We start from the raw sequence: 25,564 nt of genomic DNA, 5'->3' as shown, positions 1-25,564 counted from the left end.
CAGCAAAACACCTCCGTGTTGATAACCATTCGTAAGATTTAGGCGGCTTTCGATGGCTTTCAGTCAAGTGAGTATCTGAGAAATTGTTTAACAGCTGGGCATGTTCAAACTTGTTCTGTAAGGCTTCCAACGGAGGTGTTTTGCTGTGGCGCCGTGCCATGAGCGGCTGGGTGCCGACGCGGGAATCCGTCCGCACGTCTTTCATTACAAAATCTCACAAAATTTAATCACGAGGATTAAATTTGGAAGTTTTCAGCTCGAAACAGGCTGACGATGGCGGCTCGGGGCACGGCGCGCCGTCCGGCTCTGTGGGCAGTCCTTAAAGTGACAGTAACACTCCATAATCTCTCATCAGCCCTTAAAATTTTCACCGAAAACCGTCTGAATTTCTCAAATGGTGTCCACTTGGATCTGCCTCACAGTTTCTGAAAAAAGTTTGAAAAAGCAAAGCGCCAGTCTCTCAGCAAGTTTTCAGACAAAGGAATTCCGACGGGAGGGGTGGACCAGTGCTCACTCAAAGCCTGCCCACAGGCGAATGACGCAACCGACAGGCGTGAAAAAACTCACGCATGCGCACAAGGGTTCAAGCTTGTCTGACGCAATCACACGTGATTCAAATCCATATAGTTTTTGAAAAAAATAAAAAGGTCCGTTTCTTTTCTCACAGACCTCGTATAAAAATGGTCACTCTAGCATCTGAAGAAGAAAAATAACCAGACCTACCCAGCTTGAAATCACACAAGTGTAGAAACTGGTATGTTGCTAAAGGAAGGTAAGATGTCAGACAAATGACAAATGGATTACAATGATGAAAACAAACATGAAGCGGTGCACAAGTTACTCATGCAGTATGATCCTTTCTCTGAGGATGGACATTTCTCTTCCCTCCCTGAAGTGTGGTCTGAATAGAGCAGTTTACAAAGAACAAACCCCCCTGATGTAACAAAACTGACTGCAAGTCTATACAACAGTGCTGAACACTAAAGCAGCATCATGCTAACATTTCTGCTGATTCTGCTCTAAAGAAATGGAAAAAGTCACATGACCAGTAGAAAATGTTAATTACTCTCTGCCAAGGCATGACACATTCTTACAGAGCGGGGCTCCTTGCAGTTTATGTTCAAGCAGTATGGCTTTAGCAATTTGTGTAAGTGCTACTGCACTGTGCAGTACGACTCACCAGCATTCATCCAACTCTATACTCAGGCCAAATATGGATCTGATCTACTGCAGTTGTTTTAATGACATAGGAGGAGGACTTCATAACTGCAACCATGAGTCATCCTAGTGGAATTACCAGAAAGGTTTACACACAGATTGAATCTGGTTTAATATTTTGCTAGTTGCTTTAAAATAGTTGCATTGTTTTTAAATTCTTAGTGTATGTATGTGCATGAATTGTCTCACATTTATGTAAAAATTCAGAACTGAAATCCCTCTTTTTCAGGATTCCATTCAATCAGTTGTGATGTGTGAACAGCCTTCACCTCCCATATTTAAAACCATACTTATGTTTCTGTGTCAAAAATGCAGCATTACTAAATGTAGACTACCTTTGTGAGATGGTGTGTTTTTGGATATCACTTGACAAAATTGTGGTTTTCATCTCACAAATCTCGACCTTTGTTGTGTCACATGTCCAGTGTTGCCACAGTTATGTTGAAAATGTAATCCAATTACTGATTACTCCTTGAAAAAGTAACTTAGTTACTTTACTGATTACTCAATTTTAAAAGTAACTACATTACACTCCTCGTTACTTTTGTAGTTACGTTAAGCAGCTGCCGACAATAACCACCTGCCACCTTAACATAAAAATGATAACCCATTTTGCCAATACAGTGGTTCCTCTTTTATCGCGGGAGTTAAATTCTAAAAATAACCCGCAATAGGCAAAATCCGCAAAGTAGTCAGCATTATTTTTTACAATTATTATAGACGTTTTAAGGCTGTAAAACCCCTCACTACACACTTTATACACTTTTCTCAAACAGGCATTAACATTTTCTCACTTTTCTCTCGTGTGTAAACACTCTCAAAGTTCAAACCTGAGTAGAAAAATAAGACCAACCTGTTTTCAGGCCCAAACATTTGTTTGAGAAATAAAAATAGAACGTTTTCCTATAAATAATTATTATGGCTTTTAGAACTAATGAATGTAATTTTAACAATCAACCTGCGAGGTTGGACACGTAAGAAATTACTAATAGTGACTGACCAGTATTTCACAGTTCCTCTGATTGCGCCTCTGCGTCCTGGCACCGCTCCGCTGTAGCGTCTTTTTCCACTGAGTGACACCTCAGTGCAGGTGTCTTTTTTCGAGTGAAGAACACAGTTATGGGTAGTTGTTGGCGCTCTTTTTTCTTCTGGGTGAGAAGATTCTTATAAACAGACACGCAGAACACAATGTGCATGCTCTGCCTTCGCGGTGCCGCGACCGGCCTGCTTGATGAGGACGCAGAACACAATGCGCTGTAAAAAAAAAAAAAGCATACAAAACTGGACTAAATTCGCGAAACTGTGAGACCGCGAAAGGTGAACCGCGTTATAGCGAGGGACCACTGTACTCACTTTATTGGAAGTACATTTTTAAGAGTAAGGTAAACAATGTATGTCCTGACATTTTTAGTTCAACTTAAATACTATTTTCTGAAAAAAGTTTTTGTAAAACATGAAATAAAGTTGGTCTTTCTTGACTTCAATGAGATTGAATACTTGTTTTATAAAAATAAAATAAAGACAGTCTTTCTTGACCTCATATTTAACTGTTGACAGCACTGTAACAGTAAAACTTGCAGTTTCTAACCAACATTGTTTATAAATGTATCTATTAAATTCTCTCTACCATTTTTCTAATTATTATTACTATTATTTTATTATCATCATCATCATAAGTAGTAGTAGTAGTAGTAGTAATCTGCTTCAAAAGTGGACCTTTAATCTAGGGGTGTTGTCTCTCACTCTCATTTCCATCTGGATTTGTCCCTGGTTTGCCATCTGAGCAGGAAGAATGGATAATGTGTATTTATGCAGAAAGCACAACCAGATTGACAGGTAAGAAAGTTTTATCTGTTTTTTACATCATGTCTTCCTCAGAAAGAGAATTTAGCCGCATTTGGGTAGAAAAAGAGCGACAGAATTTGTTGTTAACTTGTCGCGGGTCTTCAGCTATTTTTAGTGAGGACAGAGTTTTTAGTGAGAAAGAGTTTTAAAGAAAACATAAAGCGGAAAAATGTCTTTGTGAAGCTCAGTGCAGGTGTGGTACCATCACCATGCTTTGAGAGACGACAACTGTTTTTTCAACTCAGAGCTACAACACAACTTCAAGCCCACAATGTCATGCTCCAGCCCATGATGGGCTCCTGTCTTTAGTTGTGGGTTCTCTTTAACCTCCAGGTTCTGAATCTTCAGTGGTTTTATTCATGTCTCGTTATGGTCATGCTTATGTTATCTTTGGTTTTGTTTCTATTTCATCCTCCTTGTATTTGTTCACACTTAGTCACTTTAGTCTTAGTTTATTCTGCTTATCACATTTACTGTATTATGCATTAGTCACAGGTTTTTGTTGTTATTTATCTTCAGTTATCTTGTTTTATTTATTTAACTATTCTGTAGTCACTGAATGTGTTTATTCTCTGTTCTGTCTTGCTTTGTCATTTTGTTTCCTTGTCACTTTTCATACTTTAGCCAATGTTCAGTTCCATTCTAGTTTTGTTCAGCTGGTTTGTGTTTTTGATCTTTAGTTTAGCATTTGTTTATTTTGCTCATGTCATTTGTGATTTCAGTTATGCTATAATGTCAGGTTTTGTTTTCAGTTCTCATGTAGTCTTCCATTTATACTTATTATATTTTCGTCCGCTTTTAGTTCTCATGTTCATGCTCTGTCCTGGTCCAGTTCATAGTTGCATTGTATTCTGTCTTCGGGTTTTGAATTATGTGTTCCCACCAGTGTTGTATAAAGTACTGTAAATCACACTTAAGTAAAAGTACAGATACCCATTTAAAAAATGACTTTGGTAGAAGTTCAAGTCACCGATTGAAATGCTACTCAAGTAAAAGTCTTAAAGTATATAGTATTTATTGTACTTAAGTATGACAAGTAATGTAGAACTAAATGTACTCAAGTATTGAAAGTAAAAGTACAAGTAAATGTTAATAATCAAAAACTGACAGATTTTTTTTTATAAAAGTTTATCTAGGCTTGTAAATGACTGGTAGTATTAGTCAAAATACTGAAAATTGTGCACATCACACAAAAACAGTTCAGAAACAAGGTTTCAAAACCTAAACGAGAGTAGGCTACTCACTAGGTTTTCACAGGAAACATTTATTTCTATATGTATTTATTTATTTTCATTGTTACATGGTTTTATCATTTCTGTTGTGTTTTGTTTCATTAGGTTCTTTTTGTCTCTTTCTCTAAAATTGTATTGTAACAGTATTAGTCTATTATTATTGACTATTATTGTCTATTATGTAGACTATTATTATTGTTGCTATAATATATGAATAACAATAAATTTAAAAAAATTACAATTTGACTCTAACGACAACGAACGCTGAGCCATTAATTATACAGAAAACAAATCAACACAAACGTGCTGATGCGAACAACTTAATGCTAACTTTAACATTGAAAACACCATAGACATGCTAACGCGTTAGCATCAGTCCTGTTTTTAAGTTATAAAATACATCTATCAACTGTTTCAGAAGACCATAACAGGTCAGTTTAACATAAAAATATTAAATATTACTCACAGACATATATGCTCTTCAGGGTTTTAGCGGGAAAAAAATTAGGATAAAGTGAAATAAAATCCACGAATCATAGATCAAAGCACTGCTTTGATTGGTTCAAGGTTCAAAGCAAAGCCGCGCTGCAGAAAAGTTGATTACAGACCCGCTGCAGGTCTGTAATCAATGTAGAGAAATGATCATTTTCCTGACAAACACCCCCCAAGTGCGCAACTGCAAAAAAGCCTATCGGACATGCCTCATGACAAATCGGTCTGACTTCGTTGCAGTCACTATAATCAGTGGTGTCTCTGGGTGAAAACACAACTTTGTGTGTGTGTGTGTGTGTTTTGTAACGAGTAACGGCATGGCGCACAGAAAATATATCGGCGTAGAAGTCACTGCTGGACTGCCTGTGTACCGAATCCCTGCTTGTTTCTTCCATTAAACCATATTTAACTGCATTCGCTGTGAGAGTTTGCATTTGTGTCCACCCGGTTTATGCCACACCCTGATACACAACACAAATGGCATTGTTTTTAAATTTTGTTTTCTCAATGTGTGTTTGTGCAAAACTGGGACAACGATGCCAAATGCCAGAGGTTTCATCCTTCTTAAATATTTCTAAATCTCTTTTCCAGTTAGATTTGACAGAAATGTTTATGCAAGTTGCTGGCTGGGTTTTTGAAATTTTAAATCATAAAACTTGAAGTAAAATTCTCTGTCCATCTAACTTGTCTTATTTTTTTATCATCACTGTTGAACCAGAAAATGTATACACTTGATGCCAGCTAATTTTGCTGATATTGTAAAAGGGTTTTTTGTCTGACTTGGTGCAAAGTGCACAGCTCCTCATCATATGTTCAAGGTCAGCAAGCTTTTACTTTTGGGTAAGGCAGCTCAGCAGAAACCACCTGCATGGTGCACAGTGTTAATTAGTCATCTTAAAATTGTAGAAGAACGTGTCATCTGATTTGTTTGGGCTTCATTTCAGCTCAGTGAGAGACACATAAAATCTGTCTTTAGCTTTCAGAGCACATAAACAGGTTCAGTTTGAGTACTGTCTGATCACATCAGGCTGGTGGCTCCTGCTTCTCACTCTGAAGTGACTCGAAATATGCAAGTGGCCTAACAGAATCACTGCCTGACATTTCTGCATACAGCTGATTTATTACTCCCATTAGACAGTCAGCGAAGGCTTTGGGCTATAAATGTTATAATATTAAAAAAAATGTCATTTGTTGGTTTCAAGCATTGAATACAATGAGAATCAATGTGGAGAACAAGGCAGTGATAGTCTAAATGAGTTTACAACTCTACAGTAAAAATACAACATAATCTTAATTGCCATGCATAAGGGTTAGCAGATTCCACAGGAAAAGAAGTAACTGTTTCTGTACTGTTTACTCTGTTGTGGCAGTTTCTATCCACTTGTTTAAAATTACCACATAATGTATTAACGTGGTGTTTCCCGTGCTGATATAGACCTCCTATTAATTAATCTGACGTAATACCTGGCCAGGCTGAGGTAGGAGGATTCTGGAGCTCCATACTGTGCCACAGTGATCACTTGACCCCAGTTTGGGTTATTTCCATTCCTCCATTGATCACGTTTATTGCAGCTGTGATTAAACGTGGCACGTGCTTGCATGAAGCACTTTTAGCCTTCTGCTTTTTTGTACATTCTTCTTCCTGTGACAGGTCTGCAATAATCCCATTTACCCATGCGTCACTGCCCACTCTGCTCACCCACATCATAATATTACTGTTCCTGCAGAAGTAAGTCACACTCACAAAATGCATGCTAAATACATAAACATGTACAACCCCAATTCCAATGAAGTTTGGACGTTGTGTGAAATGTAAATAAAAACAGAATACAATGATTTGCAAATCCTCTTCAACATATATTCAATTGAATACACCACAAAGACAAGATATTTAATGTTGAAACTGATAAACTGTGCAAATATTTGTTCATTTTGAAATGGATGCCTGCAACACATTTCAAAAAAAGCTGGGACAGTGGTATGTTTACCACTGTAAGCAGCAAGGCCGAAAACCAACACTGAATGCCCGTGACCTTCGATCCCTCAGGTGGCATTGCATTAAAAACCAACATCATTGTGTAAAGGATCTTACCGCGTGGGCTCAGGAACACTTCAGAAAACCATTGTCAGTTAACACAGTTCATCACTACATCTACAAGTGCAAGTTAAAACTCTACCATGCAAAGCGAAAGCCATACATCAACAACATCCAGAAACGCTGCCGCCTTCTCTGGGCTCAAGCTCATTTGAAATGGACAGACGCAAAGTGGAAAAGTGTGCTGTGGTCTGATGAGTCCACATTTCAAATTGTTTTTGGAAATTATAGATATGTGTCCTCCGGACAAAAGAGGAAAATGACCATCCAGATTGTTTCCAGTGCAAAGTTCAAAAGCCAGCATCTGTGATGGTATGGGGGTGTGTTAGTGCCCATGCCATGGGCAACTTACACATCTGTGATGACACCATCAATGCTGAAAGGTACATCCAGGTTTTGGAGCAACACATGCTGCCATCCAAGCAACATCTTTTTCAGGGACGTCCCTGCTTATCTCAGCAAGACAATGCCAAGCCACATTCTGCACATGTTACAACAGCGTGGCTTCATAGTAAAAGAGTGCAGGTACTAGACTGGCCTGCCTGCAGTCCAAACCTGTCGCCCATTGAAAATGTGTGGCACATTATGAAGCGCAAAATATGAGAACGGAGACCCCGGACTGTTGAACAACTGAAGTCGTACATCGAGCAAGAATGGGAAAGAATTCCACCTACAAAGCTTCAATAATTAGTGTCCTCAGTTCCCAAACGCTTATTGAGTGTTGTTAGAAGGAAAGGTGATGTAACACAGTGGTAAACATACCACTGTCCCAGCTTTTTTGAAACGTGTTGCAGGCATCCATTTCAAAATGAGCAAATATTCACACAAAAGCAATAAAGTTTATCAGTTTGAACATTAAAAATCTTGTCTTTGTGGTGTATTCAATATAGGTTGAAGAGGATTTGCAAATCATTGTATTCTGTTTTTATTTACATTTTACACAACGTCCCAACTTCATTGGAATTGGGGTTGTTAAACATGCAGGTATTGGTGCTGCTAAGATTAAAGGGGGTCTGTGACTATGTACAGGAAGTCCACGTTACCACATGACTACATTGTACAGCTAATAACCCCAACAATTTTACTGTGAGAAGTAAGCTGTCAAACATGCAGCACCTATATACATTCAGCACCAGTGCATCTGCTCACTTATTTATTTCTGCTGCACCTTCAGAACATACTCAGTTGTTATGTTGCAATGAATAGGTTCATTTAAATTGAAGTAATCAGGGAAATTTGGATTTGAACGCATGGGAAAGGGTGGTGGTGTGTGTGTGGGGGGGGATACCACACAACATGGTGAAACTACATGTTGCCAGCGTCAAGAAAAATTACACTGGTCAACACGATTTTTCTTGCATGGAGTTTTTCAATGAATTTTAGGTAATGTGGGGACACTGAATGCGAATCTGATGTTAGTTTTTGCCAATCACATCACATTTTTGAGATGTGATTGGCAAAAACTAACACCAGATTCGCTGATTTCTTGCATTAAGCATTGAAGCAAAAGCTGTAGTCTCGCACACCTCTTCGGCGCCGTAAACGATATTACGGCTCTTGTTCAAATTTCGTGAACCTGGTTTATGCATTGACTCACAGAGACACACTGTGTTTTCAGTATGATTGTGCAATGTTCACAAAATGACGTGTGCCACAGATGTTGCACATTACAATATTTCCTTTGCGCACCCTGAACAGGATGCACTGGTACTGCTGTCTGGGACATGCCAGCAGGATTTGACATGCCTGACCGTGGTGAATGCCTCTCAGATGCAATTAGACTTTTATGAATGCAGTTTTGATGCCGTGAGAATATTTAGAATGCAGTCAGAATGGAGTTAGAGGCCACCTAAAACCGCTGTTAAATATTGAACGCACCCCAAAAGTAGAGAGCACGTGCTCTACATTCGGGCTTTGCAGGAACTATCCTGAGTGCTGAAACTGGCTCTATCCAGTGTTAAGCAGTAGAAGTTCCTTTGTATTACCTGAAGAATTGCCTTTGAAAACTCACTACCAACCTGAAAAGTGCAAAGTAATAATTGTAGCTTTTTTCCTTTTAGTGTTTGTCCTCCACATTGTCTATCTGATTTAAACTTCAAATTTGGGAAAACAGCTGAGGAATGGACTTTAATTAACAGTTTGGTTGAGGGTCATCAGTGTGTGTGTGTGGGGGGGGTGCACATAGATGAAACACATTTTCAAAACTAAATATGTTGTGGGGCAGTGTAACTCTTCTTATGAGAGTGATTTGACTTCAGGGTTATTAGCTGCTCTGTAATCAAAAAGATATTTCACATCTGCAGCTGAAAAAGGACATTTAGCCACTTCACTGATGAAGCAGATATTATATGTGGCTGCTAAGGTAAATTTATTCACATCTGTTCAGCTTTTTATTAAAGTCAGTCAAAATTATGCCAGTGCAGGCTGATACCAGATGAATCTACACAAAGCATGCTGAAAAGCTCATTAAAATTCCAATTCTGTGCAATACAATGGAATGAGCTGGCAGTGAGAAGTGCATAAACCACCATTTAGTCACTCATAAATGTTTTCATACATGAATGTACATCATGATTAAACCCCAAGTCAGTAAACCTCATTTTAAAGCCGTGTTACTCTAAGACACACTCGTCATGTGACAATATGAATGCTTTTTTGTGATTGTCTTGCTTTTCTTGAATATTTGAACAAGAATTTTTAAACAGGAAATTGAGCAAACTTGCTTGTTTGACCTAGATATCTCCTATATTATGGAATAATATGTTATATTCATATTATACATTTCTAAACCATGAGTGACATGTGGTAAATCATTAGGAATTTGAGCACAAAACATTAAATATGTATAAATTTAACTAAAGGGAAAAAAAAGTTGCTGAAGGTATTAAATGGTGCTTATAGTCCTTTGAACAGCATATATGTGTATATTGTTATGATCTCATAAGGCTAGTTCTTGAAATTACATTAAAATGTATGTAAAAGACATGACCTGATCTGGTTATGTGCCTTTATTGGTGAGGAAAGGTTTACTGACCTTGACTACACAGATGTTGCGATAATCTTTGTAGAATCAATGGATACCCTGATTGCAATACCTGAGAGATTCTCAGGTGTTGCAATACCTGGTGTTGCAATCAGTGAGGAATCTGAGCATCTGGTTTATGATCATCCAGATCATAACTAAAATCTGTATTTTAAATGATTTCCTGGACTTGGCCATCAGAGGTGTAGCCGTATGTAATCAAAATGTTGAACTTGTAGAGGCGTTCCGTTGTCTCAGCACTCATATTCATGAGCGGAGTCATGAGATCACTGGACAGGTGTTAGGAGTAGACCTTTCATGATAACAAATTTAGCTGGACGATATATTACCTAAGAGAATATTGCCATAATTGATATGATTATATGGCTGTGACGCTACACGCTCTCCGATTGTGCTGATTTCCAGTCTGATATTTTCCCATATCAGGCCAGTTACCATGACAATCGGTCCGGAACGCGTATCACATTTGCAACTTTGTTTAAGATGATCCGGGCGGAGTGGAGTTGGTGAGGATGAAGTCCGAAGCTAGGTGGCAGCCCACAGAGCTGACAAGGTGCGGGATCTCTGGAGGTGAGGACTGAGTTTCTCACGAAGGCGGAAGTGATGATGAGTGACAGCTGTGATGATCAGCTTCGCAGCCTGCCACCTGGAAAACAGACAGAAAAAGAAGCAGGACCTATCAGGAACCAAGGCGACACACAACATTTCCCTCATTAAACAAGAAATTTAAAAGCAAAATAAAACAAAAAGCGAACAAAGAAATTATGAGCGACGAAGAGGACCATTCTCCGAGCGAATTTTATTACACTGACGAGTTTCAACTGGAGGAATTAACCGCAAACGAGCTTGAAGTGGGCATGCAAAATGTCAGTGCAGCTACAAAACAGCCATATAATAAACAAATTATTAACCTTGCTTGCTCAGTTAATAATCCTTTAATATTGTCATAGTATTGTCAACATTATTTCAAGATAATTGTGGCATAGATAGTGCTGTAACGGATCACAGCTGATCTGTATGGATCATGGATGTTTGGATCCCAGATCTTTATGGATCCTGATGTTTTGCAGATGAATATTTATTATCCAGATACAGCAGAGAATTTTTTTTTCCAAGTAGCAGGGAACACAAATGAGAGAAAACAAGGGAAGAGTTTCCCACATGAGAATCGCATGACCATGGTCCACAACACAGTCCCAAATGATAAGGCAGTGCTGGAAGCGGCACTGAAGTTTTACCGGGGCTCTAAAAAGTTAATGTGCACCACCCAGCGTCAGAGTGCAGGCTAAGGTATATTAATACCAGTGGTGGGCACAGTTTCACTAATCTGCTAACGGATAATTATCGAAGCTAATGTTTTTATTAGCGGAATAGCTTTTCAGATAACTTTGAAAACCATCAGCGGACTAATTATCTTCCGATAAATTTTAGACTGCTAACCTATTTTTGCAGGTGTGGTGAACGAAGCTTAACAATTACAAACATTTATGATGTCTGAAATCAAAGATTTGAGCACCTCCCTGTTAAATGTTTTGTAGTAGATGCACAGTTCCATTCTCTGCAAACAGAGCAGAGCTAGTTCCAGGAGAAACTGCTCTATCCTCTGCATACGTGGTGTGTCCATAAATTAACAGTCCTTTTTATTTTTTTTTTTTAAACTATATGGATTTCATTCATATGTTTTTACGTCAGACATGCTTGAACCCTCGTGCGCATGCGTGAGTTTTTCCACGCCTGTCGGTGACGTCATTCGCCTGTGAGCACGCCTTGTGGAAGGAGTGGTCCCGCCCCCTCGTTGGATTTTCATTGTCTGGAAATGGCGGAATGAAAAGGACTTTTTTTCCATCAGAATTTTTTCAGAAGCTGTTAGAGACTGGCACCTGGAAACCATTCGAAAAATTTATCTGGCTTTCGGTTAAAATTTTACAGGCTTCACAGAGAATAAGGACTTTAACTACAGCTTTAAGGACCCCTTTAAGGACGGTCGGTGTGCCGCGCTCCGAGCTGCGACGACGCGGCACAAACCACTGGATCATTTCTAAGCTGATGGCTCTGTAGATACAAGACCGTCGTGTGCTCTTTCTCTGGTTATCACAAGAGCTGGACATCAGCCATTTTCTGGCAGATTTCACTTTTAACAAGAGATTTTGTCATGGAAAGCCGCGCGGAGGCTTCGCGCGTCACGACCGATTCGCTTTGGAAGTGAGACAAAGGAACACCTCCGTTTCGGAGTGTTAGAGGACAAGTTGGGACATGCCTATCTCGGCTTTCAGTGCTTACCAGTCGAGTGAGTATAAGAGAACTTGGAGAGTTGGACAACACAGAAGGATTATTTATTTGGAATAATAAATGATCCGTATGAAAACTGCACATTTTCAGAGTCTCAACTACCATCTATTGGCCAGTAGTGTTCATGGCAGTATTCGCCCTAAGTACTAAGCGTCTGGGCACCAGTAGATGACAGTGTTTTATTTATTTTGACAACGGTTATATCAGGCGGTTGTCAAATCAACTTTTTGGCTTTGCAAATGTTTTTTTTTTACAAATATAAAAATGGCAAATTTTACAAAAGCACATTTATAGGTAAACACCAACACACACACACCTCACATTAACATGTTGTTTTTTACATAGAATTAATGAGTCAGCCAGTCAGTGTTAGCGGAGGCTTATTTACCCATAATCCCTTTGGCATCCGTCTGTGTTTATTACAAAGCTTCAGAATTAGTGCATTATTTAAAATTAAAAGATATATGTTATATTTTAACTTTGTACAAATGACAGAATTGACATTAATGGAGTTATTGTATCTGTATTAATTTTATTTACACTTCAAAACCATAAGTCAGCACTGCTTTATTTTCCAAGACCTCCACCTCATGTCAACACTGCTAGAGAGTTGAACTTCACAGCTCCTCTCAGCTGCTTCACTGCTACAAGCTATGTAGTAAACAGGAGCTTCCAGTAGTGGGCAGAGTGTTCAAAGACAGAAGTGCTGACTCACTGTTTTGGTCTGTCATCGTCTTTGGCACAACCAGAAGCAATTCAGCTTGTTAGTTACAAGTGTACCAGAGACAATACTGAAAGTTATCGGTTAGCTGTAGCTTCCAGTAATTTTTTGGGTGGTTTAGCGGTTTAGCTTCATAAAAGATAACTTTTCAGTGATTGCAGGAGCACATCATGGAGATTTTGTGGAGGTTCTTACTTCATGCTCTTGCACTTAGGTTTGCATAGGTTTAGTAGCACCTTCCATCTTGTTCTATACTGTGGCAGCTATTGAATTTTTTTCAGCCTTATTTTACATGCCCCTCGTGGCTGTTTCCTGCCAGCCTGAGGGGTATCAAAGTCTAAGATGGCTTGGATTGGATGTTCAGGAGAGAAGGCACAGGATGTAGCTGCTGTTGGAGTCTTTGCATTGCTGCGAGGCAGGATGCAAGTGACTGCTGGGTCCATGCTGTGTGCTGTTTTTTTTTTTTTTAGTGGAGTAGATTCAATGGGCCTCATGTATCAATGTTGCGCACTTGTGGCGTAAATTTACGGCGTAAACTTGAAATACACCAAAGTCACCGTGACATGTATCAAGCAGTGCGCACCTGCCCATTTCTGGCGTACGCCTGACGTGATCTTGATAAATGCGGCGGGTGGAAACGATCGTAATTATAATAAACACGCCCATAAATATTCAGACTCCGCTTCAGATACACCCTCATTTTACGACATGGAAGTCGGGAAGACGGCAATGAAAAAGAACTCCACCAATCACGACGCATGCCAATAGAGCGTCAAAAGCGGCCGTCGTATCAATTGTTTTATAGTATATAATCAATAAAGTGTTACAGTGGTCCCTCATTAATCGCTGGAGTTACATTCTAAAAAATAGCCCGAAATACGCGAAACCGCGACGTAGTCAGCGTTATTTTTTTACAATTATTATAGACGTTTTAAGGCTGTAAAACCCCTCACTACACACTTTATACACTTTTCTCAATCAGGCATGAACATTTTCTCACTTTTCTCTCATGTGTAAACACTCTCAAAGTTCAAACCTTAATAGGAAAATAATACCAAACTGTTTTCAGGCCCAAACATTTGTTTGAGAAATAAAAATAGAACATTTTCCTATAAATAATTATGATGGCTTTTAGAACTAACAAATTAATTTTAACAATCAACGAACGAGGTCAGACACATAAGAAATTATTAATAGTGACTCACCAATATTTCACAGATCGCTCCTCTGCGTCCTGGCGCTGCGCCTTTTTCCACTCACATCTCGCTGCAGCAGATATGTGTTTCCGTGTGACAAACACAGTTATGAGTAGTTGTTGGCGCTCTTTTCTCTTCTGGGCAACAAGATTCTTATAAACAGATACGCAGAACACAGAACACTGTAAAAAAAAAAAAAGGCATGCAAAATTGGACTAAATACTCCACAGGTGAACACAGGTGAACGGCATTATAGCGAGGGACCACTGTATTCTTTTTTCACATGTCAATAATTCTTGACATGTGGATATTTGCTCGCTCAATTAATAAGACACGCCTAATCTGTTAGATTTCTTTATTTTTTTATTGTATTTCTGTATTTATTTTATTGTGACAACCGAATGGAGACGACAAAACCCGGCTGCAGCACGAGCGAATTAAGGGAATGACGAAACTACAGTTGTTATTATCAATTTCATAGTCTAAAACGATCACACCACATGAAGTTAAGCTCAGCGCTGCTCTGGCTCCAGGCTCAAAGTCTGGAGAAAAAGGCGTGCAGCGCTGTCCTTCCTGTCAGCGCTGTGACCACAGATCGTGCTCCATAACAATCCCGCAAAAGCGGGATTTGTATTGATTATTATGTAGTATAATCAGGAAAGTGTTATTTATGTAACATATGCATTGATTTGTATAATGGCACTGTTTATCATGTTGATCATCTTCATTTTTATGTGGATTCCAGCGCTGGTTCATTTTGGTGTATAATTTACGCCACCTCTCGACCTGGTGTATATTTTCAGCGCAGCGTACGCCAACGACCACATTGATAAATGCCAAGTAGCGCAGCCGTTTTGGCGTACACCCCATATACGCTCAAATATCGCCGTACGCAACGTTGATACATGAGGCCCAATGGATGCCTGTAGTCCTTCTGAGGTCTCTGCTGTCAAAGCAGACAATCCTGGCCACCAAGATATTGTTTAGCGGCCAGATTTCAGAAACATACAGGCGGACTGACACCACTGAGGTATTGTAAATGGACAATTCTATGGTAACAGAATTACATCCATCCATCCATCCATTTTCTATATCCTCTTATTCCATTTGAGGGTCACAGGGGCTGCAGCCTATCCCAGCACTCATAGGGTGTGAGGTGGGGTACACCCTGGACAGGACACCAGTCTATTGCAGGGCTAACAGAATTACAATCTGAGCAAATTTTTAATACTAAAATATGACCAGATTTTGCTGTCATTGTAATTCTGTTTTAGGGGTCAACCAATTATTGGACGAGCTGATTATTGGCACTGATATTCAGCATTTTTGCGGATATTGGTATGGGCCATTTAGAACGGCTGATATTCTGGATGTAGCAACTCACTGGTCACCAAGTTCCACCTTCACGCATACATTTTTAAAAAGAGATTGGCAGTCAGTGACTTTAGCATTCCATGAGCTCCATCAAAATCCTTCATTAAATAATCCAGAGCTTCTCCTATGTCCGTAGGTGCTGTTACATTCAGAAATTAACAGTTTATTTTACAGTTTAAAGGCTTTACATTTCCAAAAAGCTCAGTGTTTGCTCAAAGGAGAATAAAACAGGGGAGACTGTGTTTCCTTGAGGTGGGGGGTGGGGGGGTTTCACTCATTTTCACATGAAAACAAAAGTTAATAGTTTTCATGGAACTGTTTACTGTTTCGCAAATGATCACATGATTATATGTGTGAACAGTGGACTCTAGTGCTAAATGCTCGTTAAAGCAGCAAGCAAGTTCACAATCTTAAATGATCATCTTCAGCTCACAGCCTCAATTTGTGAAACTGGAAAGTGTAAAGAACTATGATTCAGAATGTTTTCATCCAGGTGTTAGCCTCTACAGAGCAGGTTTGACAAGCAAATCAGTCCAGGTTCAGCTCTTGTTCTAATGAGAGAATTATTAAAACAGGTATATTGTTTTTTTGTTTGTTTGTTTTTTTAAAAGGTAATGCAGTCCCACACAAAAATGTTGAAAGAAAAAACTCAAGATGACAGAAAACTCATATCGAGCTAATGGCCCGATATGATGGGCCCCTCAGGCACTGAGGACCTGTTAGCCCATACCACTCTCTGAAAATATGAATCACTGCTTTCTGGTTTGTAGCAAAGTCCCTCTGACAGCTCTGCTTGATTTGTTAGATGACACACCTGTCAGTCCTGAAGGCTGCTGTCCAACAGACTGGCACAGAAGAAGATAGCAGTGTGTAGACTGGCACTGTGTCAGCTGTATTTATTTCTTTTTTAATTTGTTCAGCTTCATATTAATGTTATTTATACCTCCTTGCACTTTTTGCGTGAAGGTCATGTTAAAGGTTCTGTGAATTAAACATGCTGCAAAACATTTTAAAGAAAGTTGTGTGTTAAGAGTGTGTTATACTACATTTTGACAGGTTTTTTACACTTTTTACTGGAGGCAAATATCAGCCTCACATATCGGCATCACACTCTCAACCTTGTTGATAATATCGGTATCGGTATCAGCCCTTAAAAATCCACATTGGTCGACCCCTAATTCTGTTGCCATAAAATTATCGAAATGTGAAATTTTGTCTTTTGCGAGATCTTTGTGTCTCCACAGTGGTCTCCACAGTGGTGTTGGGCCATCTCCAGTGTGCATGTCCATAGTCTTAGATCCAGTGATGCTAAGGCCAAACATCTCCATGTCGTCATCAAACTGGATTAGATATTTGTAGGTACAAGCTCTGAAATCTGAGGTTTCATAAGTGTGTTGTAAGCATTATAATTGATGACAGCTTCAAGTCTCCATGAACGCATAAACCCAAACAGTTGCAAAGTCCTCACCAAGGAGCACATGGTGCATGTTGATCAAGGAGGCAGCCTGACTGCCGACTGATTGTTGTTGTTGCTATTAATAATAGCAACAACAACAATACTAGGAATAACAACTAATAATGCTACAATACAATTCTTGAGAAAGAGACAAAAGAACCTGATCAAACAAAACACAACAGAAAAGATAAAACCACCTAACAATGAATAAAAATAAATAAATATAGAAATAAATAACTGTTACCTGTGAACACCTAGTGACTCTTAAACCTCCACTTCACTCCTGTTTTATTTAAGCTTAATGACAGTTTGTTTTGATCAAACCACATCTAAGCTGTGTTTTTACACAAGAAAAATAAAATGCAGTTAACTGCACATTTGTGTCTTTTTTCATGAAAATATCTTATTAAAGATCATATATTACACTTTAGTCAGGCCTTTAAAGTACTTTTGTGAACTCTTGCAGTAATATGTTGTCAGTGGTTGAGACAGTTGCTGTAGGCATCTAAAAATGCTCATAATCGGGTGAAACCTGATTATGAGCATTTTTAGATGTATGTATGTGCAACATAAAAGAAAACACTACTTCAGATATGTTTTTGTCAAGAATATAATATTATAACTTTGTTACAAGCTCAAATGTTGCGTGATAAAGGCCTTTTAATAATAACTCACTTAAAGAAATAATGGCAAAACTCACATGTAAGTAAAAAAAAAAGATTAATCGATTAATCAAAAAAATAATCGACCGATTAATCGATTACTAAAATAATTGGTAGTAGCAGCTCTAGTGTTTAGGCTGAAATAAGATATGTCTTTCAAAAAAAAAAAAGATTTCAAAAAAGAAGAGAAAAAAAAGGACAGGGAAAGAAAACTAAATGAGGGAAAGCAGCTGCTAACCAAATTCTTTGAAAAGAGAGGTGAGCTTGAAAACTAGCTATATTGAGTTGGGGGGTCTGGGAGACCAAATTGCACCATTTTGGTGCATTCCCATGCATTTTAACAGACAGGAATGCACCAGATTTACACCATTTTTCCAGAAAATGGTGCAATTTGGTCTCCCAGACCCCCCAACTCAATATTGCTCCCAGAACTTTAAAAAGGGTTCTGACTCCCACATGTGAACTAAGGTATACATGATTTAGACCTGGTTTGACTACTCATTAGAAATTTGGTGTTCGCGTTAATAAAAAAAAAAAACATTACAGTGTGTGTGGGGGGGGGGCTTCAATATGGCGAGTACCTAGGGCCCATAATTTGGTGTTACGCCCCTGCAAGGAGGGTGCCAAATCCAGAAAAGAGTATGATATCAGCCATGCCAAACAAAAAAGGGCAGCTCACCAATCAGTAACTTCTGCCATACACGAGATCTAAACTCTCCAGACTGCAATCATGTGTTTTGTGCCATGATTGGATTGGCCAGCCATCTACCCTCTCACAAACCTAAATCACACACAACCCTGAGAAAAACATGGTCTTCCTTGATAATGAAGGATGAACAATAGACAATTGAGGCTTTTTCTGTGTCTGCACGTGGATGTGTTTGTTTTTGCTTCCAGGCTCCTCCTGTCCTGATGAGTCAGGTTGCATGTCATGACAGTGACATACAGACACAGTGACAGAGGAGATGCAGCGTCAGCCCTATGCATTCTGGGAAAGGTCCAGATCGTGCAAAATTTGACACAATGCAAAGTGATGGGGTTTATACTCTTATGTCAGATGAATTACTTAAATCTCCAGATTTGATGCATGTACTGTTTGTACACATTGGTAGAATAAGTTAACATCTTCAATCAGACAGATATTTTCTTTAGAGTTTTGGTTGAATTCTACCCACAGTGTGATGCACTGTATCTTAAAATTTGCGTTACTTCTTCTGCCACAGCAGAAAGCTTAGACTCCTGTTAAGTTTTAATAATGTCAAATTGAACCCAAAATGCAGTCAGCAATCAAAACACAAGGTGATTCATTCTTTTAAACAGGTGAATGACATTCTAACAGGCAATGTGAGAGCAACGGGGGTCCAAGAGTCCAAAACAAACACATAACAAACTCCAATATGAAGGTAACATGGAATGAACAAAACACGAAAACAAAATACCGCAGTAAACAGGAGGTGACAAGAATCTCAAAGTACTCCTGCATAAAAATCACAGGAGAGAACAACGCGAAGAAACCAGCAAACAAACAAGAAAAAGATGTGGCTAAAATACATAGATGAACTAATGATCAAATGGACTGCAGGTGTGTGGAATAGGGAGACAGGGTCACAACACACATGACAAACTAAACAACCAAAACTAAACATACGTCTGGGGGGAAGTAAAACCACAACATAAATATAACCAAATACAACCTAATCAAGAGATCACAAAAATACAATACAAAACTAAGTACACAAAAGCAAAAACAACCATGGAACTCAAACATGTACAACATGTCAACAGGGAAACATAAGGTTAAACAAATAATGAGAACATAAAAGACTTGAAACCACAAGGGGGGGGTGTCTAACTTTTTAGTCTGTGCCGCAATTAATAAAATTCTGTATAATTGTGGGTGTGGTTGCTTTGAGTGACAGCAGCAGGGTCCGACGACTCCTCTGTGCCACTCTTTGAGTGTCCTCGCTGTGGTTAAACTAAAAACAGCTGAAGACCCGCAACGCATTAACAACAAATAGTGTCACCACCAAATCTGCCTAAAGTCTTTCTGAGGACAGCATGATGTAAAAGAAATTGCTGATATAACCTTTTTACTTGTCAATCAGGTCATGCTTTCTGCACCTTAAGGTAACTTGTATTGTGATTTCATGCTGTATAAATAAATTGAATTGAACTCAAGCAGTATGTCCCTATAAGCGTTGCTTATCTCATGTTGTTAAACAGGCCACTGCAGCTTTATTTCCGTTCTGCTTTTGATTTCAGTGCTGCATTGTGATACATTAGTCAGTGTCACCTGGCCTTGCATGCTCTCCCTCTCTTTATTTGGTGTTGTCTTTCCCTTCTCTCCTTCCTTCCGTTCTCATATATCTATCTATCTTTTTGTCTGACTGTGCAGTTTTGTGTCTCTTGTGTGTCTTCTAAAGGATCCAGAATGTTTTGTGTTGTCCTTTATCGCCACAGTAAGAACTGCAGCATCATGCGTATCTGTTGTAAGTCAGAGATTGCTGCTTATGTGCCATAGACAGAAAACAGTGTGCAGATTTTTATTCTAATAAGCCACTTCAGCAGCTGAACTGATTTATGTCATTAGTGCTTGTTCCAGTACCTGCTGAGGTGATGGTTAATAAATAGAAAACCTGTAGATTTTTAGTGCTTCACAAAAAATAATGTATGCTAGATATTTAGAGCTCTGTGCCCTCTGCCCTATGGGAAATGTGTGTTTGTGTCCATGGAAAGTACTTCCAGTCACTTCACAGATGTGCCCGTCTTCCTTTCTTACAGAGCATGCATTGTCAGCACTCCTTGGTGATGCAGTATGCACGTGATACCAAACCTGCTAGGTATTATGCGTGTGCGCATTAGGAACTCTGACCACACCTGTTTGTTGCAGCAACCCTGTGCAGAAGTTTTAAAATGAGGGGAGGCACAAAACAGTATGAACAAGCCGAGCTGTTGTGTATAAAATCTGCTGCTTTCTGCATAACTTGCAGGTAAGAGTGGAGACTTGGAAGATGTGGAAATTTTTCAGCTTTTACAGATTTTGTGAAATTCATTGCAGGCAGCAGTTATGTTGATGTTACATGACAGTGTGTTTTTTTCTTTCCATGGCATTAATTTGTCAGGTTTTCAAATACACTGTCCTCCGGGATCCAATTTTTCTGAGAATATTTTTAGTGGTGATGCAATCAAGAAGTAAGTAAGTCCCTTCGGCTGCTCTCTTGATTGCACTCAGGGTCGCCACAGCAAATCCAAGGTGGATCTGCATTTTGAATTGGCACAGGTTTTACGCCGGAATCCCAACTCCACATTACATGGAGAAATGTGGCAGGGGTGGGATTTGAACCCGGAACCTTCTGCACTGAAACCAAGAAGTCATGAAATAAAATAATCACTGTGCAGGAACATTCCAACATTTTAAACAATTTTTACAAACATTTTCATGAATGAATTACTAAACTGTGACCTTGGCTGAACCAAGGATAGGATGGTAGAGGACTGTTATGTTCAGGAAGGATGTGAGACAAATGCTGGGTGGAGGTGCAGAGATGCTTGGCGACAAGACAACTGCAGGCATTGCGAGGAGATTGCTAAGGTAATGAATGTGACAGCTGGACAGAGGAAGGAAGACAAGAAGACTTGGTAGCGGAATGAGGAAGTTTGCTACATGGGTAGTTCAAGTCAAAAATTATTTCTGACGGGTTTGGCAAAATTTTCAATTTTGACCTTGATATGACCCTTGGATTGTGACCAGGCTCACTTTTCTAGTTGTCACTTCAAACATTATCCCCTGCAAAACCACTGAATAGATGAAGCTGTAATTTAGTCTGCTTGTCCCTACCCATGAGGACACCAAAGTTTATATGAAGTTTTCAAATATGGCCAGCATGGTGGGCATATTTGACAATGCATATATGGGCATTTGTCAGACATTTATACAGCATTTAAGCTGAAATTTGCTACATGGGTAGCAATCAGCAAGCCCAAAAATTAAATGATGGTTTTTGAAAATTATTAGCTCACCTGGACCAAAGGTCTGGTGAGCTAATGTTGCTGGTCGCCTGTCTGTCAGCATCAGTGGCAGTGGCATGTGAAAACATCTTCTCTGAAACCGCTGAGCCAGTGAAGCTGAAACTTGACATACAAAATGATCCATCCTATAAGGACACCAACATTTGTTCGAGGCATTCCAATCCAATGTCAAACATGGCTGCCGTGGTGGCCAAATTAAAAATACAACCTAGAGTAATTGGTAAGCCATTGTGCATAATTTCAAAGCATTCACAATCATTAGAACAGTCACATTCATGTTTTAGTGTTTACTCTGCAGTGATTACAACATTAAAAACAATCACAAAGTCAATGAGGATGTAATTAAATGTTGAAATGACTAAATTAAAAATGATCATAAATTATATTAATTTAAGAGTAAATGAAAGGTGACTGTCGAAAATATGCATTAATCTTTAACAGACACACTGCAGTCATTGCTACATCATCTCCTGTTGTGTTTATAATAAATATTTACATTTATTTACAGTCTCTTTTTTTCCTGGTTGAAATGCAGATATGAATGAATGAATCTACCATACTTAAAAATTAACACAATATCAGAAGAGGTGAGATTGAGATGGTTTGGACATGTGCAGAGGACAGACCCAGGGTATATATTGGAGAAGGATGCTGAGGATGGAGCCACCAGGCAGGCGGAGAAGAGAGCTACCAAAGAGGAGGTTTATGGATGTGCTGAGGGAGGACATGCAGGTGGTTAGTGTGGTAGAGGAAGAGGACAGGGTGGGATGGAAAAGATTGATCTGCTGTCGTGTCCTAACCTAACAGGAGCAACCGAAAGAACAAGATGACTTTTCATGCTATTGTATTTGTTTAAAAATAAATTCATGTCCAAGGTACATTATCATGTTAATCAAGTAATCATCTGAAGCAACAACAGAAAAGTTATGGTTTTCCACATTGATTGGGATATACAAATGGAATGTGCTTGGATCCATGCGTATGCACACTTTGATATATCTGATTTTTTTTTTTTTTTTTTTTTTTTTTTTGTGCTCACATCATTTTCAGGGTTTTGGTGTATGCCATGTTTGAGTAGGAAAACCACACTCGCTTTTGTACATGAGGCCCCTGGTGCTGTTTTTTGTGTTTATATTTCTTCTGGGTTTTTTTTTTCTATTTTATTGAACAACTTTGTTTTTAAAGTTTGTGAATAAAAGAATACGTACAGGTGACAGAAGTTGGTTGACTCATGCAACACAGATGTGAAGCAGTTCTCAGAAACAGTGTTTATACAACTAAATATGAGTTCAGTGAATCACAGGAAACCTAAATCTTCAAGCATTTTTCAGTTTGTTTTGTAATAATGTTTAAGTAAATAATTTCAGACACTGCTATTTTTTTTGAACAGCCTAATATTCTTTTTTCTTCATCTTCTGTAAACTAATAACAAATTTGAGAAATGTTTTACGATTTTGATTTGGAATAGAATGTACAGTGTTCCCAATGCATTTGCATGTACAGAAATATAACTATTATTATTGTTTTACATAATAATTCCCCTTGCAATACCTGTGGCTGAGTGCTCATTAATTTATCTCTTCTTGATTTAGTGGCAGCCCTCACACGATATCCAATTATTGCAGATAGAGGTGACAAAAGACCCAGTAACTATAGTTTTAATAAGTCTTTTGGGTGTAAATGCAACTTAAAGGCTGTGTTCAGTCTGTCCTCACTTTCTCATTGTCACACAAACTGCAGTGTGTCTGAATGTGGTTTTCATTATTTTATGTAATTAAAATGATTTTTACCCCACAACAGTCAGGTGGCTGGCCTCCTAATAATGTGGGTATTTTAAGCTCTAAGACACAAAATAATACAGAATTTTATTTATTTATTTTTTAAGCTGCTCTGAGTAGAGCTTCCAGTTTTCCGGGGGCTTTCACTACAGCCTTTCAAAAGCTTCCACAGATGGCTACTGCCTTGATATGAATATTTGATAGAGCTCCTATATCTCCCTTGAGGGTTGTGAAATATTCAAACAGTTTCTAGTGGTAGCTTCGACTTCTGAGACACTGCCAAAATGGACAAACTGAAAGGCAAAACAATATAGATTTGATGTGATATCAGTTATATTTTATTTTAGATGTCAGTTTGTCTAAGACACATAGCATGAGTAGGAAGCTCGTGCCACCTGTCTGTGTCCTTGGACAAGACACCTAATCTACATAGTCTCTGTCCACCCAGCTGTAAATGGGTACTGGCCTCAGCTGGGGAAGTAACTTGCATCAGACTGGTGTCCTGTCCAGAGGGAGTCATAGACTCTCATCTGCTTCATGCCACAGAATGCAAAGATGAACACCGGCACCAACGGGTCTCAGGGCCTATATAGGACTTACTTCTTCTTCAGTTTGTCCATAAATAATGTTTGTGAAATCAGATGGTAGGTTTAGATTTCTGTGGAATCCTATGAATGAGGATAAAGTGTTTTCTTTCTTTCTACTAATTTATAGATGAATTGTAATGTTTATATTGAACAACACTCATCTCTTTCATCACTGTTGTAGTCTCATAAATGTTTTTGCAAATAGATGCTAACAGTTTTCTCATTTTATTTTAGCGGGATGCCAAGGGGCAGTACCTGTTTGACCTCATCTGCCACCATTTCAACCTCCTGGAGAAAGACTACTTTGGCATCCGATATGTTGACCCTGACAAACAAAGGGTAAGTCTTCAATGTAATACCGGAATTTACTTTGATCACAGTGTGCCACAGAGCAAGTAGCTCAGTGGGTAGTATGTTGGAGTCAACCTTCATTGACATAGCAAGTTTGGTATAAATTAGTTAAAGGAACTGGGAGGAGTAGGCCAACAAGCAAGCAGGCAGATGTGATCTTGACCCCAGTGAGTGACAAATTTGACACTGCTGAGAAATTCCAGAACCCACCTCTATATGTGTCACATGTTTGGTGCAAATCAGAGTGAAAAATATTTAATTTTGACCTTAGACCCAATGACCTTGATTGCAATGATTGACCTTGACCTAGGGATAAACAAACCCTTGAGGAGCAATTCTGGCACAACCTTCATCCACGTACGAAGTCTGGTGGAAATGGGTCCAAGAACCTGGAACTAAAACGTGAACAAACAGACCGACAAATTCAAAAATTGTCACAGTCTTCATTTGACTGAATGATAGCAGCAGGAGATGCAGGCGTAACAATGTCTCTGATTGTGTCAAACAAAATTTTTGGATTCCGTCAGCTGTTAGAAATTAAAGTGGAAAAATAAGCAGCCCTCGCATCTTTCACCATATTATTAAAAGAGATTAACACAGCCATTGAATGAGTAGGTGTTTAATCAAGGAAGTAAAAGTAAGTCCCTTCGGCTGCTCCCTTGTTTGCACTCGGGGTTGCCACAGCAAATCCAAGGTGGATCTGCATGTTTAATTGGCACAGGTTTTACGCCGGATGCCTTTCCTGACGCAACTCCACATTACATAGAGAAAATTGCAGGGGTGGGATTTGAACCCGGAACCTTCTGCACTGAAACCAAGCGCATTAACCACTTGGCCACCACCCCTGCATTTAATCAAGGAAGTACGTTATATTATTAATGTGGGTGGCACAGTGGATTAGTGGTTAACACTTTTGCCTCACAGCAAGAAGGTTGTGGAATCGCTTCCTGCTCTTTCTTTGTGGAGTTTGCATGTTCTCCCCATGTCTGTGTGGGTTCCCTCCAGAATTCTGGTTTTCTCCCACATCCAAAGACATGCAGGTTAGACGAATTGGAAACTTTAAATTGACTGTCGGAGTACGTGTGTGAATGTGCTTGTCTGTCTACTACAGTGGTGTCCAAAATATTCCACAAAGGGCCAAGAGTGTGCAGGTTTTCTTTGCAGAAAATGACTCCAGCAGGTGGTTTCACTGATGA

General features: G+C 39.1%; 1 protein-coding gene across 2 annotated transcripts in view; it reads left to right on the top strand.

Annotated features, from left to right (window-relative positions):
* LOC117525236 (FERM domain-containing protein 5-like) overlaps window positions 1-25,564 on the top strand; it is a 333,800-nt gene that overhangs the window by 237,087 nt on the left and 71,149 nt on the right. For both annotated transcript variants that reach the window (XM_034187087.1, XM_034187078.1), the window contains exon 2: window positions 24,252-24,356. The gene's annotated coding sequence lies outside the window, so the exon portion shown is untranslated. The remainder of the gene's footprint in view (window positions 1-24,251; window positions 24,357-25,564) is intronic.

The sequence above is a fragment of the Thalassophryne amazonica genome, chromosome 2 (genome assembly GCF_902500255.1).
Source record: "Thalassophryne amazonica chromosome 2, fThaAma1.1, whole genome shotgun sequence".
NCBI classification, from domain to species: Eukaryota; Metazoa; Chordata; class Actinopteri; order Batrachoidiformes; family Batrachoididae; genus Thalassophryne; species Thalassophryne amazonica.
Note: the sequence above shows the minus strand (reverse complement) of the source record. Positions and strands in the feature narration are given on the sequence as shown.